Source organism: Nyctibius grandis, chromosome Z (assembly GCF_013368605.1).
Source record: "Nyctibius grandis isolate bNycGra1 chromosome Z, bNycGra1.pri, whole genome shotgun sequence".
Taxonomy (NCBI): Eukaryota; Metazoa; Chordata; class Aves; order Nyctibiiformes; family Nyctibiidae; genus Nyctibius; species Nyctibius grandis.
Window position 1 is genome coordinate 31,358,708 of NC_090695.1, and position 18,394 is coordinate 31,377,101.

At 40.6% G+C, this 18,394-nt stretch overlaps 1 protein-coding gene across 3 annotated transcripts in view; it reads right to left on the minus strand.

Moving 5' to 3' along the window:
* ZNF366 (zinc finger protein 366) overlaps window positions 1–16,868 on the minus strand; it is a 43,093-nt gene extending 26,225 nt beyond the window's left edge. For 2 of the 3 annotated variants that reach the window (XM_068423825.1, XM_068423826.1), the window contains exon 1: window positions 16,780–16,868. The gene's annotated coding sequence lies outside the window, so the exon portion shown is untranslated. Of the gene's footprint in view, window positions 1–15,556; window positions 15,601–16,779 lie in introns of those variants that run through there. The other variant, XM_068423828.1, reaches the window with a different exon arrangement.
* Window positions 16,869–18,394: the final 1,526 nt, after the last annotated feature.

An 18,394-nucleotide genomic window follows, 5' to 3' on the forward strand; every position in this document is an offset into this window, starting at 1 on the left:
CCCCGTCCCTAAATTCAGGCTCTGGGGGCCGAGTCTCCTGAGGACAACCGGTCTTGACATTAAAGACCGAGCCAAAAAAGGCGCTGAGCACCTCTGCCTTTTCCTCGTCCCCTGACACTACACTACCCTCCTCATTCAGCAAGTGGTGGAGGCTCTCCTTGACCCTCCTTTTGCTGTTGATGTATTTGTAAAAGCTTTTTTTGTTGTCTTTGACTGTAGCAGCCAAATCGAGCTCTAATTGAGCTTTGGCCCTTCTAATCTTCTCCCTACACGACCTGGCCATGTCCCTATAGACCTCCCAAGTTACCCGACCCTTCTTCCAGAGCAAGTAGGCTCTCTTTTTTTCCTTAAGATCTAGCCTAAGTTCCCTGTTTAACTAGGCCAGTCTTTTTCCCCGACGGCTTGCCTTCCTATAGACTGGGACAGCCTGCTCCTGAATATTTAACAATTCCCTTTTGAAGCATGTCCAGCCTTCCTGGACTCCTTTGCCCTTCAGGACCGATTCCCAAGGGACTCGGTCCACCAGCCTCTTAAACAGGCTAAAGTCAGCCCGCCGGAAATCTAAGGCAGAAGTTCTACTCTTGCCCCTCCTTACTTCCCCCACTATCAAAAACTCTAACATTCTATGGTCGCTACTCCCAAGATGGCCACCGACCCTCACATCTCCCACTAGTCCTTCTCTGTTCACAAACAACAGGTCAAGCAGGGCCCCTCCTCTAGTGGGCTCATTTACCACTTGCATTAGGAACTTGTCCTCCACACATTCGAGGAACGTCCTAGATTGCTTCCTCTCTGCCATGTTGTATTTCCAGCAGACATCCGGCAAGTTGAAGTCGCCCACGAGTACAAGGGCCGGCGACCGGGTGGCTTCTGACAGCCGCTTGTAAAACGCCTCATCCGCCTGCTCATCCTGGTTGGGTGGTCTATAACAGACTCCCACCGTAATGTCTGCCCTGCCGACCTTCCCCCTGATCTTTACCCATAAACATTCAACCTTGTCATCCTCACCATCTTGCTCAATTTCAACACAGTCCAAGCACTCCCTAACATATAGCACTACCTCACTGCCTCTCCTGCTTCGCCTGTCCCTCTTAAAGAGCTTATAACCATCCAGAGTTGCACTCCAGTCATGAGAGTCATCCCACCACGTTTCTGTGATGGCAACCACATCATAACCTTCCTGCTGTACAGTGGCCTCTAGCTCTTCCTGTTTGTTGCCCATACTGTGTGCATTGGTGTAAACGCACTTCAGCTGGGCTAGCGGCCTTGCCCCCGACACAGGCCTGTCACCCCTAGGTTCATTTGTGGCTGCCCTGGTCTTATCCCCCTCCCCCATCGAACCTAGTTTAAAGACCTCTTGATCAGCCCTGCCAACTTCTGGGCCATAACCCTTTTCCCCTTCTGATTCAGCTGTTCCCCATCCGGCATAAGCAGGCCCGGTGTCATGAAAGCCACCCTGTGGTCAACAAACCCAAAATCCCATCTACAGCACCAGTCTCTTAGCCACATATTAATCTGTTGTACTTTCATAGTCTTTTCCCTATTTTCACCAAATACCAAAGGAATTGAAGAGTATATCACCTGCGCACCTACCCCCTTTACCAAATGCCCCAGGGCCCTGAAGTCCCTTTTGATTGCCCTGGGACTTCTCTCTTCAATCTCATCCCTACCCACCTGGAATACTAATAGTGGGTAGTAGTCAGAGAGCCTCACCAGTTGAGGAATCCTCCTGGCAACATCCCTTACCCGTGCCCCAGGGAGGCAGCAGACTTCCCTGTGAGTCGGGTCTGGCCTGCATATGGGGCCCTCCGTTCCCCTTATCAGGGAGTCGCCTATAACAATTACTTTTCTTTTCTCCTTTTTGGAGCTGGTTGCAACCCTCTTGCTCGGTTGCTTCTGTTTACGTAGCCCCGTAGAGGATCTTTCACCTAGATTTTTATCTTCCTGACACTCAGAAAAACGCTCAGGCTCCAGCACTTCATACCTGTTCTGCAGGGGAATGTGGGGAGGGGAGGAAGGTCAGGATGGGATTCGCCTGCCACCCCGAGCAGGGACCTGCCTCCATTCCCCCCCATTCCCTAGGTCTCCTCCTGCTCCTTGTGGAGGAGGAAGAGGATCCTCCACTACCTGGGGAGCATTAGGCCCGTCCGTTTTCCCCAGGACAGGCAGGGAACAGCACTGCCCGCCATCCTCTTCCTGGGATGCTCTTGCACTCCTTAACCTTTCCACCTCCTCCTTGAGATGGGCCACCAAGGAGATCAGGTCGTCGACCTGTTCGCACCTCACACAGGTGAGGTCTCCGTTACCCTCAAGTGCCAGGGCCAGGCTATGGCACTCCCTGCAGCCTGCCACCTTCACCTCCGCATGCTTCCGCGGCAGGTCCGTTTGGGTTGCCATGTCTTTTCTTTTGCTGCTTTTATGGCCTGTCTTTAGTAAGAAGTCAGACTAGATGATAATAATGTTCCATATCTGTAAAATCCATGCACCTGCTTGTCATTTGCACAGTCAGGTATTTGTTTGTAGGTGCTGCCTTACTGAATGATGCAGAAGTTCTAAATGTGCTCAAAAGATGTAGAGTTATTTCAATACCAGGTTCACTAGATATTGGCTCAAACTGACATTGTTATTCAATAATGGAATATTTTTATAGTTTTTTTCAAATTAAGGTATTTTATTTAGTCCAGACTTGAATGACTATAGTAAAGTACGTAAAAGACTATGTTCAAACCCATACCAGAACTTCTCTAAAATCAGGGTCCACCCTAGTGTCTTGTTCTTTGAAGAAGTCACAGAATCACAGAATCAACCAGGTTGGAAGAGACCTCTGGGATCATCGAGTCCAACCGTTGCCCTGACACCACCATGTCAACTAGACCATGGCACTAAGTGCCATGTCCAGTCTTTTCTTAAACACATCCAGAGATGGTGACTCCACCACCTCTCTGGGCAGCCCATTCCAATGTCTAATAACCCTTTCTGTAAAGAAATTCTTCCTGATGTCCAACCTGAACCTCCCCTGGCAAAGCTTGAGGCTGTGTCCTCTTGTCCTATTGCTAGTTGCCCGGGAGAAGAGGCCAACTCCCACTTCACTACAACCTCCCTTCAGGTAGTTGTAGACTGCAATAAGGTCACCTCGGAGCCTCCTCTTCTCCAGGCTAAACAACCCCAGCTCCCTCAGCCGTTCCTCGTAGGACAGACCCTCCAGACCCTTCACCAGCTTGGTCGCCCTCCTCTGGACTCGCTCCAACACCTCAACATCTTTCTTGAAGTGCGGGGCCCAGAACTGAACACAGCGCATGCAAGATGTGCTTTCCATCCATGTTCTCCAGCCATAAATATCCACATTTCAAGCACACAAATCTGAAAAATGGACTCCATTAACATATACTGAGTGTATGTTAATATACTCAAGCTGAGTATATAAACTGAGTACGTGTTATATATGAACTGAGTATATATTAATAGACCCAAATCAGCCTTGAAGTCCTTATGCTGCATTATTTGAAGCTAACCTAAAAGATTATTTACTTTTTAAATGAAGAGAGCACTTTTTCTGCCACAATGCAGAGCCGGGAGAAGACAGAAATTTGGACTACTTTGCAAAAATAGACATGGATTTAGGGAAAGTGTCCAAAATCAATGCGTGCAGATACTGATTAGGGGCACACAAATGTTGGGGAAGCCTTAAAAAAACAAGCCTGAGCTGGGAAAAATAGCCATTGTAGAGTTAGTCAAATATTTTCCAATACCACTTCTACAAACACTTGTTTTCTGTCTCTTATATGCATGTAGATGTAGTGTCAAATGAAGTCCATGATTTCACCATCAGTTTAATTGTTTTCTGAGATAAGGCTTCTTGTCGCATGCCTTTTATGAGACAAAGATGTCTGCTTAAATGGAGAACACTATGAAGATAAAGATATTGCCATAAATATTTCTCTTTCTCTTTTGGATTACCATCATTAATATCATTAAAACTGGAACTGGAAACAAGTAAACAATTGTTCATGAAAATGATCTGGAATGACTGAAAATGAGAAGTGGACCAGATCAGGTTTTATCTTCCTATGCTAGTATGATAGTACTGAGGATCTCGGTGTCTTTCCACTTCTCCCTGGGAAATTACATTCATATGCTGGTATCAGGCTTCAGGATAAAACTTCTTCTTTCCATCAACAAATGTGTTTTTTTTTCTCAGCAAATGCTTGGTAAAGGAAAACTGATAACCTTGGTAACTCTTCCTAGGGCATAATCAGAGCTCGCTAAGGCTTATGGAAAGACTTCCAATGAACTCTGAAACTAATCCTTTACAATTTTCCTTGTTATTTGTTATGGGTTATGTTGTCCAATGATATATGAATCCACCTATGCCATGACCAAAATTTGATACTTTTGGCAAATGTATTGTATACATATGGAAAAAATAACTTATATCCTGAGACAATATGTTAACAGATAGTAACTTTGCAGACAAACTTAATGGAAATCATACAATCACACACCTAAGAAACTTAATTAATTAAAAAATCTGTCATGTTTAAACAGCTTAACATGACACAGTAAACAGATACAACAAGCAATGAACTTTCACAGGTATCTTTTATATTAAATAATAATTTTTTTTCTTCATTGACTCTGTTTTGGCATGTCTTCCTTGCTTCATGTTTGAAGTTTGATCATCTTACATTCTGATCTAAGGGCTTCATATGCAGTATAGCTGCATTAATATTGTCAGGGAGATTACACCAATGCAAAGAAATGCATGTTCTCTCAGAAAACTGTGCAATAGAAATACCCTTCCTGCATCATCTTTGTTATTCCCAAATTTTAACATTTTAACTTATGTCATTTTTGTTTTATTTTAGGTGGGAAATACAGAAGTTTAGGAAACATGACCATTTGCCTGCACTGCCTATAGTGGCTTTTGGAATCATCTTGGATATATGTGTAACTTGGTTTTGTAGTCGATTTTCAGGGAGCAAGACACTACGAGCACTTTTACAGGAGTATAGTTACTTTGGTATGTCTTGTAATAGAGAAAATGCTTAAAATAGTGTCCAAATGCATGCACATTCACTTTTCCATAACTTACAGATTATTTTTATTTTGATAATAATTGAAAGTGTTAAACTAGATTCTGAGATTTCCTACACTGAAATTCTGTTTTTTTATGTATACTCTGGCCTTAGTTTAGCAAAACCTTTGCTATCATTCTCACTACTTTTCTGTTGCTTAACAAGACAGTGGATGGAAGTCACAGTGGGTTAATCATGAACATCTGCACTAGGGCCTTACTGGTAATGCCCCTAGCAGTACTTAAGCCTCATGGACCATCTTTTGTCATTTCAATGTACATACAAAATGCTCTTTGCATACAGTTTAGGCTTGCTGCTGTTTTGGGTCTTTATTTCTCTTTTTCTTGTCCTCCTTTCTCCTTTTTTTTCTTTCTTCTTCCTCTTTGTGAGTTTTCTTAGTTCTTCTCTTATGTTTCCTTCCCTCTTCACTTCTCTATTCCATCTGTGGTACAGTCCCTCTCTGCTTCTTTATTCTGTCTGCTAAAATGGTCAGCCATACAGATAACCTGGATAATGAAGTGGATGTTAAGTCCGTGGGCTCTGAAGTGTTAGCGGTACCAACAGGGAGTTTGAGGCTACTTTGGGGTGGGGAGGAAGGGGAGAAGGAATAGCTGTTTGCTGGCAGTTCTCTACCTCTGGGTCCACAGTGCAGTCCTGCCCCATGTCTACCCACAGCAAGGTGGGCTCTGGCTCAGCCTTTTGCCTTTCTCTTTCCCTCCACAGAAATCTGCTAAGTGTAGCCTCAAACAGAGCTACTGGTGAGGTACAGGAGGATGTAAAACCAGCCATATAAGCTCAGGCTAGTAGTGTGGCTAACCCAAGATACTGGTCTTGTGAAGAACATAAGAAACAGGAGAGAGAGTATCATGACAAATTTCCAGCATTGTCTTCAGGCCTCTAGCTGTCTGTGTCTCAGAGCTTTCCTGATCCGAAGATGTTGCATTCTGATTTTTTTCTTATTCCATGAAGGATGGATGAAGATAAAAGTTAATTAATATAAAAATTCAAAGACAACTGTGTCTTGTGGGCTGAGGTAGGTGAGAGATAGGTACTGTGTCCTGGGGAAGTGAGATATCTCTGAGTGCTTTGATGGAGAGTCTTGTACCTCCAGAGATTCAGAGAGCAGCCAGGCCAGTGAGAGCCACACTGTGCAGGAGAAGAGTTGCCCACCTGTGCTCTTCTCAATTTACCTCTCCCTGAAACACTTCTATTTCTTCTCCTTAAAGTCCCCTGAAACCCATATGTACTGTAGGTTATTTCACACATGCCCCACTTTCCATCTCCCCATCAGCTCCCTGAACAGCTGACCTTGTCCTGCTTCAATTTCCCCCATCTTTAGAAACCATTATTTTGCCACTGCAAATCTGGATCATTTTTGCTGATAGCACTTTAACTGCATAGTCTTTATTAGTCAGGGATTTTTAAATGTACAATGCCCCTCTTTTTTTCTTTTTTTTTGTCTTTTTTTTCTTTTTTTTTCCATCAAAACGGGTGATATTTCACCAATATATTCATATTCTGAATAGAAGTTTGGATGATACATGGGGATGAGCTATTGCCTCAAGCAGGCTAACTAGTGTGTGGCACTGGGTGGCTTTTGAAGGTGCTCCTGTGTTCATGTCAAGAAGAAATTGTCTTAGGTAGCCCAGTGTAGTTTCAGCTGTTTTGAAAACAAAACAAAAACACAAGGCTGAGTACTGAGAGCTGTTGTCCAGGAAATGAGTACAGGTCTGAGTTTAAGCTGAGTATGTACCTCAACAAATTGCACTCACCCATGCTGGACCCTCAGTCCCTTCTTCTGAAGCTTTGGCACTGCAGAGAAGGGGTTACGAGGCAGAAAGAACTGAAAGGAGCCTGGCATGGTAGTCAAGCCATAAATGCAGTCTCTCAGGAGAGTGAAGTGCCTTTAACTTTCAATAAACTTAGAGAAGCGACATCCGGAGGGGAGCCCAGGCCTATGTCTAGAGGGATGGAGTCTGCCGCCCCTGACTACCCTGTCTGACTTCTCTCTGCTCCCTGCCCCTTGGCACTTGCATTTTTGCCTGCATACTGGCCCAGGTCCTGCCAAAGGAGAGCAGGGTTACCCTCACAGGCTCTAGTTAGGGCACTCCCTTAAGAAGCTAGAGATGTGGGTCCAAAATCCTCAGGGGTGAGGAGGGAAATTGATCAAAGTCTCCCACCTTGTGGCTGTTATATTTGGCACTGAATTTGATGTATATTCGGTTTCATAAAAATATTCTTACAGGACTGGGTCCCCAAAAGCATTTTAGCATAGGTATACTGAGTTTCCAGACCCTGCCCAGAGTTCAGGGCTGGAAAGACCAGGTGGGCCATGATGGTGACATCAGGAGCACATACAGTAGCAGAACTTTAAATGTGCAAAGGTTAATTTGTGCCAGCAGACCAGATGGAAATGCAATTTGATCCTGCCCTCACTGGTTACTAGAATTAACAATGGGTTGGCCAGCTCAGTTAATTACTCAATTAAACAATGGCAGTAATTCATCCTAAGTAACTGTCCTAATTCTCTCCCTGGCATCATCCACGTTGTACTGAAATAATTATGGAAAATCTGGGGTGTAGCTGAGAACAAGATTTGGGCTTTGGCTGTTACAAGGTGATGTCAATAAGACAAATTTCTTCCTTTTCTTGAGTGGATAAGGAGCTCTCATTCCAAAGGCTGGAACCATGGATCTGCCCCTGCCTTTATAAAGTATGTGGAGTCACTTTAATCACTGTTTATAGAAGTCCTATCACTCCATCCCTGTTTCCTGTCTGCTTCCATATCTGCCACTGCAAATTGAAACAGTACATTTTTGGCACCACAGGAATCCTATGTATTAAATAGTTTTTCCTTTGGAAAGTTATCAAATAACACTAATGCAGTTTTAGGATTTTTTTTCTCACCATACAGACATTATAAGAGACAAAGTGAACAGAAGAACAAATAAATAATATAAATATAAGGAAGGATCCGGTAGTAAAATAGTAATATGGAATAGAGTGTTAAATCCTTGAAAGAACGCTTTGGACATAATCTTTCCACCTACAAATCACAATCATTAAACACTATGGAGTGAAGGGGAGACAGAGGGTTTTTGAGCTGTACAGTAGTACTATTTTAAAACAAATAACAGTGCTATGCAGAACGCCCAAAATTAGAATGATCAAAAAAGCATGCCCTTCCATAACCCTCATACTGTCCTGCCTGGGCTGTGGTTTTGAAAGTAAACTTTTCACTGGTATTCACGACCTTTAAAAAGAAGTAGATTGAGCTTTCCTTCCTCCTCCAGGCCCAGTGTCGTTATCACCTCTATGGAGGCCAGAGAGATGGTCTGGTCTCCTCCCACCTCTTTGTTATCTTAAAGGGTAGCTAAGGGCCACTTCCAGCCTTAGTTCTTCAAGCCAGCCCACTGGCACCCTCCTACACCATCTGGGCACCTTCTGGGCATTGCATGTATAAAGCGGCAGGTACCTCAAAAAAGAAAGTACCAGGTAAAATGTGCACGTATGCTTGGAGAAGGGCCAAGGACTCTCCAAATGAAAGCCCAGTCCCACTCAAAGATGGGGGAGTATTATTAGTCTTCAACAGGACCATTGCTTTTTGTATTTATTTTGCATTCAATTCTTTGTTTCACACAATTCAAAACTCAGAGCGAAACTTAAGGTTGCTAAAGTGGTAGGTATTGTGTGTTCCGGTAAGACATGCTATATCTTACAAGAACTGCAAAAAAAAGATTTCATCCAGAAACTGACAGAATTAGGAAAAATATATCAGCTACTGAACACTTCTCTTGGTGTCCAGTTCATTAAAAGTAATTACCAGATGATGCTTTCCTAATCATTTAGGAAAGATGAATAAATTTTATTTCAGCTGAAGTTTGAGCAGACTTCTTGCTGGAAAAGGTGCTTGGCTGAAAAGACTGATTAATCCCTATTAACCACTGTTACTCACTTGCAATTAAGCTGGCTCAGTAGTGACTTAGACATTTCCCTCTGAAAATAAGTTCAATAGGAAACACAGCAAAGGAATTAGGGATGTCAGTGACATTCCTAGGACACCACTGTGTTTATTTCGTTGATACCAAAACAGAAAAAACTAAGAATAATTAGCAATGAGACAGAGTTAAAAATGGCTCTTAAGGCAAATTACTGGGGCATTGGAGGAAACTACTTGTGATATATCTGCACTGTGATTAGGGAGCTCTGCTTTCCACACTGACAGAGCATAAAATCTGTGTTAACGCATTGAAACTGGGCTGAATACGTATCTATTGCTCAGGAAAATTATGACCTTCACATACATTTCACAATGGCATTCAAATGAGGGTTCATTTTTTTAAAACAGTTTATTTTGTTTAAAGAGAAATGTGCTTAGTTCTTCAGCTACAGCATAAAATGGTATTTTTGACTGATCATATGCAGTGCCTGCAAGGAAGTAATTTAGGATAACTTCCCTTCTGGCTTTGCCCTGCACCTGTAATGCCAAACTTGAACCTTCTCTTTGACTGAATAGCAAAAAGCAAATGCTTTCCCTTTGTGATCCCCAAAATGCATCCTGGATATTGCTTTTAATTATTTTGTTAACTTCTAGAAAGTTTTAAAAATAAGCATTAGTTTGTTGACACAAGTAAACAAAATCTAAACTTTAAAACAAATTTTATACTGCTTCTGTGATTTTGATCAATTGGAAAACAAATCTCTATGTAAATCAACTAACACAGAAAAATTCTTGAGGTTAATTATTTTAAACTGGAACAGATTCAAAATGCCAGTTTTACTGAATTCAGTAAACTAGCATATGGAGTGGGAATGGGCAGCTCAGACTTAGCAAAATGTCATCAGCAGATACTGGAACAGAAACTAGAGCTACAAACAAATAAGAAATTACTTTTTGCCAAAGGAAAAAAAAAAAGAGAAGAAACTCAACATAGTTTGAAATCTGAAATACTGAACATTTCCCAAACCACTCTAGTACTAATCCTTCACCGTTAATGACGCCAAAGGCTTGTTCTGGAGACTAACTCAGTTCAGATTTTCATCACAAGAAAAAGGAAAGAAAAAACCCACTCGTAAAACCACTCTGCCTCTACCTCATGACTAAGAATGGCCAACCAGCAATATAAAATGAAGTTTTGTAAAAAAGCACCTTATATATTAATATAATTCTTTCTCTCACAGCCTGCACTCCCCTCCCCTGCCCCCCCCCCCCCCCCCGTCCCCCCCCCCAATTCTGTTCAGGCCTCTTTCCCTGGAAAAACGCCAAGTGCCATGTACAAAAACATGGAAGATTTGATAGAAATTATTACTGTGTTTTGGGAGGAATAGCAGTCAAGGCTGTGGTATGGGCAGGGGGACATGACCCAGAGGATAAAGAGTTGTGTGAAATCTGTTCTGTCTTACTGTCCTAACCACTTACAGTGCCTCCCACTGGGTGCCTGATCATGCATTTTTTCTGTGTCTAGTAGTGAATGAGCTAGCGAAAATCCTCTCTGCTGTCATTAGAGGGAATCTGGGGTCCTGATCATTTGCCTACAGAATCCAGTGACATTGTTCAATTGCATTTCTTTACCTGTGGCTTCAGCTTAGGGAGGGTTCCCTTTTTGTGGGACATGAAAAAAGAAATACAAGTAAAAATGTATGACCCTAGTATGCTTGGGATCAAAAGGCTTTAATAAGTATTTTAATTTTTCTGTCAGAGGAGATACAAAGGAGGAGTTGGTCAGTGACATTTCTCGGATGCATGTGACTGCTTCCATAGCATCCTGACAAAATGCTACATACAGATGTCTAAAATTATTCTGGAAACGCTGATGACTTCATACTGTGAGTGCAGCATTATGCAGAAGAACTGTTTGACATAACATTCATGCTGGTGTGATTCCTTGCTGTGGTGCTGCAGTAAAAATATTATTTTCCTGCAGCTTTATAAATGGATGGGTTTAGTTTCTGGTAAACCTACGAGCACAGTATTGTCAACTTGCTCTTCCAGGAGGTCCTCTAAGGTTTTCTGGAATTCCTATCACAGGACAATAGTTTTGGACAAATATGGGACATTCTTTATGGCTTCAGAAACCAGCACTAGGGAACCAAACCTGCACGGGCTGGTGCCTACCAGATGGTTCAAACAAGTTCTGCTGTTCCTTAGAATCTGACAGATGGTCTAAAAACAGGTCATCCCTTTCCTTTTCATGTCCTGATATTGTTTTCATTACACATGTATTCTAAATACTTTTAAGAAAAAGTAGACAGGTATAAAAATATCATGCTACCTGGAAGTACTGTATGAAAGACATCCCCTTTTTAAATAATACTTTCAAATAATTTTTACCTTGAGCTGAAACACCAAGCTGAAACACTACTTGCTTTAGAGAGCACCTCAGAGAAGACTAAACCTGAAATACTAACTATGTTCCAATGTGTTCTTCCTGGATATTCTTGAGGTCCATTCCAACCCTAACCATTCTGTGATTCTGTGGATATCTTTAGAGTAGGTACATTTAATTTGCTTTAAATCTAGTGTATTAGGTGTTGCTAAGAGCACATACTCTTTCCATTTACAAAGTCTAGTAGCAGATCCAGCATAGAGCCCTCCACAGAACAAAAGGTCTTTCATCACTGCAAAAAGAGTCTCACAGGTACATTGCAACCCTAACCAGAGAAGACTAAAGCATAAGTGGCTTTTGCACATTCAGGAGTAGCAACAAACCAGTGAAGAGGAAGACTGGAAGTCATCTTGTCCAACCTAGCCAACACACTTGTGGCTTATCAGAGGGCCTGGTGTCAGAATAAGCTGCTCTCCAAGAAAAGGCAAAGCCACATGCTCCCATCCTAGAGCCACCACACCTGCTCCTCCACCCTGGGAACACCACCCTGCAAAATTCTTTATCTAGGGAGAAATTAGGTGGTTTCTATTCTCCATCAGGCCTCCATATGGAGGACTGTGTGGGTGATGCCTGCTTGCTGTGCATTAGTATTCCTTGTAGTACAGCATCATCTAAGAATAACAAGTAAAAATATATGACCCTTCTCATAGCCTTGCTTCAATTTCGCGTTAGTGGTATCTTTCTCTAATTCATTAATGAAAAGTGATGTTATCAATGTATGAGAATCAGTTTACCTTGTAGCTTTTTGTAATCAAATGAACATTCAGGGTCAATGAACATTTGTATTTTCCTGTGTTCTCTGAATTCTAGTGCTGCTAATGAGCAGGTGGAAAATTGGATGTTTCCAGGTTTACTTTTTATGAATATTGGCAAGGGGGAAATAAGTTTTCAGGAAACATGCTTTTTATCCTAAGTTTTTTCTTTTAAATCACATTAATTCATGCACACCCACAAAGTAGAAGGAAAATGTGTCAGTGTTTTAGCTTTCAGAGGAGAAGAGGGAGGGAAGAGAAAGTAAGAATAATATTTTTTTCATCCTTCATTCAAGTAATTAATGATGTGTCTTTCTAACATACAAAGCGAGAAATGAGTGAAATTTAAAAAAAAGCAAATATTCATATAATTTCTTCCCATAACTTTCAGAGCACAAAATTGGTTTCTTTTAGTATATGATTACTTAGCTTAATTACTTCCAGTGACATTAGAAGTCCTTACAATACACTATTGCTGGTTCAAAAGGAAAATGCTGTGTTTTGCTTGTCAGGGTCAGGGTAACACTAGTATAAAACCATTTGTGTTATAAAAGCATGTCACAAAGGTATTAAGTTTGGAAGGAGCTAAAACAGATATTAAGTAATATTTTTTATTGGATCATTAATATTTGAGAAGCCAGGCAAGAAGGACTAGTCCCTTCCAGATAGATATAAAGAAAAATCAGACATCCAGCACGCAGTTCAACTTGTGTTTTAAATAACCAATAAGAAGTATTAACTTAGGCCTCTGCATTGGATGAAAATATGAATATCATCCATAAAATTCCACTGCATTTTAACAGCAACGGAGAACTGCAGTCTCAGTTGCAGAATATCAGCTTTTCAGCAGAAAGAGGAATAATCCCAAGTCATCTTTTTTCCAGACTTGTTTCTGTCTTTTTAAAGGCTTCACATTATTTGTCTCTCTATAATTCTTTCTTCTCCAATGTGACATTCCTTCCTTTTTAGTGGTCTTCTGGGATGGGAAGCCAGAATGGGGAAAATTACTGCATTTAAGAAGAAAATGCTCATTTTGTTTTAACAGGTAGTCTATTTTTAAAAATCAGTTGCAGTATAAAATTAGTCCATCAAACAAAGGAATAATTTTTTAACTATCTGTAGCAATCCACACAGCACTTGTAAGTCTGTTTGAAGGAGCAGTTTGTTTCATTGGATCAGTTACTACTGGGGAACATGTATTAGTGCTCAGAAGATTTGGATCATTTCTTATCAGCTAAGCAGCAACTATTTTTTCTTACACACCTTTGCCTGACTTATGTCCTTAAACCATGGCCACAGAAAAATCCTATTACCTTATGAAGCCTTTATTGCTTTTGTTTCTCATGGTGGTATTCTGCTGACATGTCTGGCTGAGTGGAGTGGTCCATTCTCATAGAAGTCTTTCTGCATCATCAAGGCTTTGCAATATCAAAGATCGGAAACAATATAAGTGCTGTCTAGGGTAATCCATACTCTTCTGCATCTGTATACGAGGCTTGTCTTGGGTTGCTACCATGATTCATCCCCCTGTGCTTCTCCCATTCTAAATCCTGCGTATTTATCAGGCACTACTAGAAACAGCACCTAAAAGACATGCCAATATGTTCATCTGTGAGATGCATGTTGTGCCCCTCAGTCCACCAGTATCTGCTCTACATCCAGATAGTCCTAAGGCAAGGCTCTTGATGTGCTTGTTTGAAAGATTGTGAAAACAATAAAATACTCCTTAAAATTCAAAGATTCAAATTATCTCCTCTTCAAAAATCTATATTAGAGATGCCAAAATGTTACTAGGAATGTAACAGTGCTACTATTCTGCATCCAAAACTCACATTCTCAACAGTTTTCACAATTAAAGAAACTGGTCCTAAATATAAAAAGGCAACCGATGTTTAAAGAAAGTCTTCTATCAGTTTCTATGCTTTTGGAATCAGACCTGTTAACTTGGGTTTTCCATGGGTTACAACTTGTCTCTGCAACATCTTTGCCATCATTGCTGTAGTTTTGTTTCTATTTTTCAAAACAAAAGCAAAATCTGTCTGTATTTTGTTTCATTATAATTGAGAACAAATCAAATGGAAATAATGGCTTTAAATAAATCTCTAGGAAAATACATACCGTGACTGACAGTTTAGATTTGTATGCTATATTCATAAATATGGCTCTTAGCAATAGAAGCAATACGGCTTTAAGCAAAATAAACAGAGCTTCTCTCTTCTTATTCTTGGTTTATTGCTTCAATATTTTTTTTTACAATGTTGAGGTGAATAACTGAAAATTCATTTCACAAACATTTAATTTGTGCCATAAGGTGGTAGTAGAGCTGTACTCAATCCAGCCTCAGACTATACCCTTCTCTGCTTGTAAATACCTCAGCAATGTGGGATAAGGATAATGCATCAGCCAAAAATCTCCTCTTCCTGACACCTCGAGAAAGATATTAGTTGTGTTACAAATTACCATTACACTAAACCATATTACAGTTATCCCAGCAATAAATTATACAATGTGAAAACGAATAAACTCCAAATGATCACAAAGATGTGTTATTTGAAGGAAAGTAAACCCCAAAGGTGAAATCTAAGAATGTAGTTCAAAATTCAAGGTCTACTTTTTACTGTCAAACTATTAAGCATTCCTTTAAAAATGCTCTTTCTGTGTGCTCATCATTGGTTTAAAAGTAGCATGTACTGCTTTCGGCCACCTACTATGACTATGAACACACATATTTATGTATTTCAATCTCTCAGAGAAAGAATTTACTATATATATGGTCCAAATCAAGAATCTATTAATGTTTAGTATCTTCAGAAACAAAATCTGTACCTAAAGGCTGCAACTGGCTCTCCCCTACGTGGTAAACTGAACTTCTGAACTAACCAGATCAAAACTTACAGGTGATTGCAATCCAGACTAACACTCTGCAATTTGAGCAAAATAGCACTACAAATACAAAGCTTATGCATTTTATTAATGTTTGGGAGACTCCTCTACTTCTCACTTGAAGTAAAAAATGGTTTTCCAGATATTTGATGTGTAACTGTCAAAATAGCTGTCCAAATAATCTATTTATTTTGAATCAGTATTTAGTCACAGAAAACATAAGCCCAGGTATCCTGAGCGAAAGATGTGGCATGTGGTTTTCATGGCAACATCTGGCATTTACTTGCTTTTAGCAGAGGATTCTTTGTGGCTTAAGTATAACCCAAAAAAACCTAATTGGTACCAAACTAGACCAAGCCGCAACATTAAGCTACAGAGTTAGAGATGTAAGCAAGTTATTTCCACCTCCTTTGGCAGAACCCATCTGCTGCTCCTAAAGCGAAGGGAATCTACAACTTACCCTGAAGTCGGGCTGAATTTGAGGTAGATCACTGCTTCCTGTGGAAAAACTTGCAGAAAGACTCCAGATAGAGGGGGAAGAAAATCCTTTCCACTAGCTGGTTCAGCAAGGGGTGGGAGCAGAGGGCTGTCCTAGGGTGGAAGCGCAGCCCAGGTGCCTCGGTGGGAGCGGGAGCGGGGCAGTTCAAGCTGCCTGCCAGCCCTCTGCGATGCCTGACCGCCATTTGGAGGTGCTCTGTTCAGGCTCTGGGCATCCTACAGAGGACCCTGCACTTCAGAGAGCTGCAGCTTGAAGAAATACTGAATCAGAAGAAGACCAAGCTCTCCTTCTGCAGAGAAATGGACACCTGTCCTAATTCTTGCCCCCATCCCTGCATTCTGCTTTTATAAAAGCATGGGGGAGGATTTTTCTCTTCCAATATTTGAAACATACTCTTGCATTCAATCACTCATTTTACACACCAGTTCTGATCGTTCTGATACATTGATGCCCAACATGAAAAATATTTTTGATATCTACCACAATACAAACAACAAATAAACATTTGACTCCACCGTATTACTGGTGCTGGTGATCAGCCTCGGTGTTGTTACACAACGTGAACTTTTTCCTTTTTTTTTCAAGTCAGAACTTGGAACTGTCTTACCATGTCTTAAATGTCACTGTTCCTAGACTAATCATATACACAGATGAGTAGAGATAAACGTGTGTAGTCATAAACACAATATGGTTTGAAGGAAAAAAAAGGCCCTATCTATTCTTCTCCCACTATAGCACAGGTTGGTGGATTGGAGCAAACTTCAGTAGTGGCAGATGATATACGAAATACATCAATTTGCATATGACACAGTTTCTCGCTTTATTTCAGCAATGGCCCAGTGAATCTTGCTGAAACATTCAGGATAAAGTTAGTGAAGCCTGTAACAAGATTCTGGTAGCAGAAACCATATAGGCAAAATTCACAGCAGATTATGTTATGAATATTATCAGCCTCACTGGAAAACATTTTCTTGTCTGCATAGGTTAAACCGTATGCTATTATCACCAGTATCTAAAAATCAGACTATAGGTATCTATAGCTTAAATATACTGCTTCTCAATGCATATAGTTATTACCTGTTTATCAGTTAAATATGTGTCTAATTAATGCTTTTTCTTAATACAAAAGCATATATATTGCACTTCTAAAGAGTTAACCATAAAAGCATTTTTACTTAACTTACCAGTTGTTGAAGCTGGAAGGTGTCTTGCCCTAAACTCTCTACCTGCACTCATGTTGGTAATCACTGTCTCTCCCCTCCCTCTCTCTCCCTCTCCCTGTGCAGAGGTTGCAGTAAACTTAGAAAACTATCAGGGACAGTGTTTCAAATGACTTAAGAAAGAGAACAGGAACAATCATTTTGTTCTCTTTTTTTCAGATGAGTACAGTACCTTCAGAAAGAAGGAAGGAAGGGAGGGGAGAGGAAGTCAACAACCCTTTGCTTTCCTGCAAAAAAATAAGGAAACAGCAGATAGCAATCTCATTTTCTCTCAAACAAAACGTTTGGAAAAACAAATATATCCAAACCAAAAGGAATTCCTCAAGTATTATATCTGCATTATTGGCTTCATAAAACCTACTTTACAGCTTGCTATGTGCAACTACATTAAAACAAATTAATTTCAGAAGTAGTGGGTAGGAATAAGACACCCATATCTTACACAGAACAATTAGCCATAAGCTCGCAGAGATAATGCAAGCTTTTACTGTAGAGAAGGAGCAATCACAGATGTATACACGTATCTTGTTTCCATGGTGATACAGATACAAAAATTCCTAAAACCCCTCTCTACTGTGATCACAAGAATATAGCACATTAGATATTTATAGAAAGCTGTGAAATAAAAAAGGAGATGAAAGGTAAGGATCATAGTTTGATACTGGAGTTGCAGTAACAAGTAATTTATCTTAAAGAATTGCATTATAGAAAGCGTCCTGATTTATCCAAACAAAACCAATGTGCTATGTTCGAGGACAGCTTTTATACTTTATTTTGTTTCTTTCTTTCCCCATTAAACATATTTTGACAACCAGATACTGGCCAGCTGGCTGAAGTTGCACTTGGGATAAGTTTAGTCCATTGTGCTCCACTGTGTTTTTGTTTGCTTGTATGTTTTCCCCCAACATTATCTATCATCTGAAGTCCACTTATAGTGATTAGATGCTCTTTTTTTTTCCACTATTTTTTTTTCATTCTAATATTCATGCCAGTAAACACCTTCACACTGTCACTGGGGCTGCATTTTCAGTTAGCCTTGTAATGTGGTACCAAAGTTGGGGCTGCTCATCGACTAGCAATTCGGGGTTGAGTTCTATGGAAGACATAAAACAAAAAAACATTTCAAATGCCCTCTCCTATAAACAGTGTATCCAGACTTTGCTCTGAAAGCAATAGCTAGAGGAATGCTGTTGAAGTAAATTGAGTTATTTCTGTAAATCCAGCGATAATGGGAGGACAAGTTGGTACACTATCTCATAATGATAATTATTTCTTTCATTGTACAATAATGAGAATTGATAAGCTACAAGCCAACATATGAATAGGTCTTTGGCACCTGTATTCCTTCATGCAGTTCCTGGTGCTATTTCCAGAAGACATCTAGCAATGATTTGGCTGGAGAAGCTTTTATTTTAATATTCAGAAACTGAAAGCTTTGATAATGGACATCAGTAGCTTACAGAGCAGTGCAGGTGCCACGAGTGATCTCTGAACTTACACCACCACCAGTGTTTCCTGGAATGGGCGAACACTTAATAGGAGGGTGAATTTTAAAAGCAAAAGAATGCAATGTACTTAG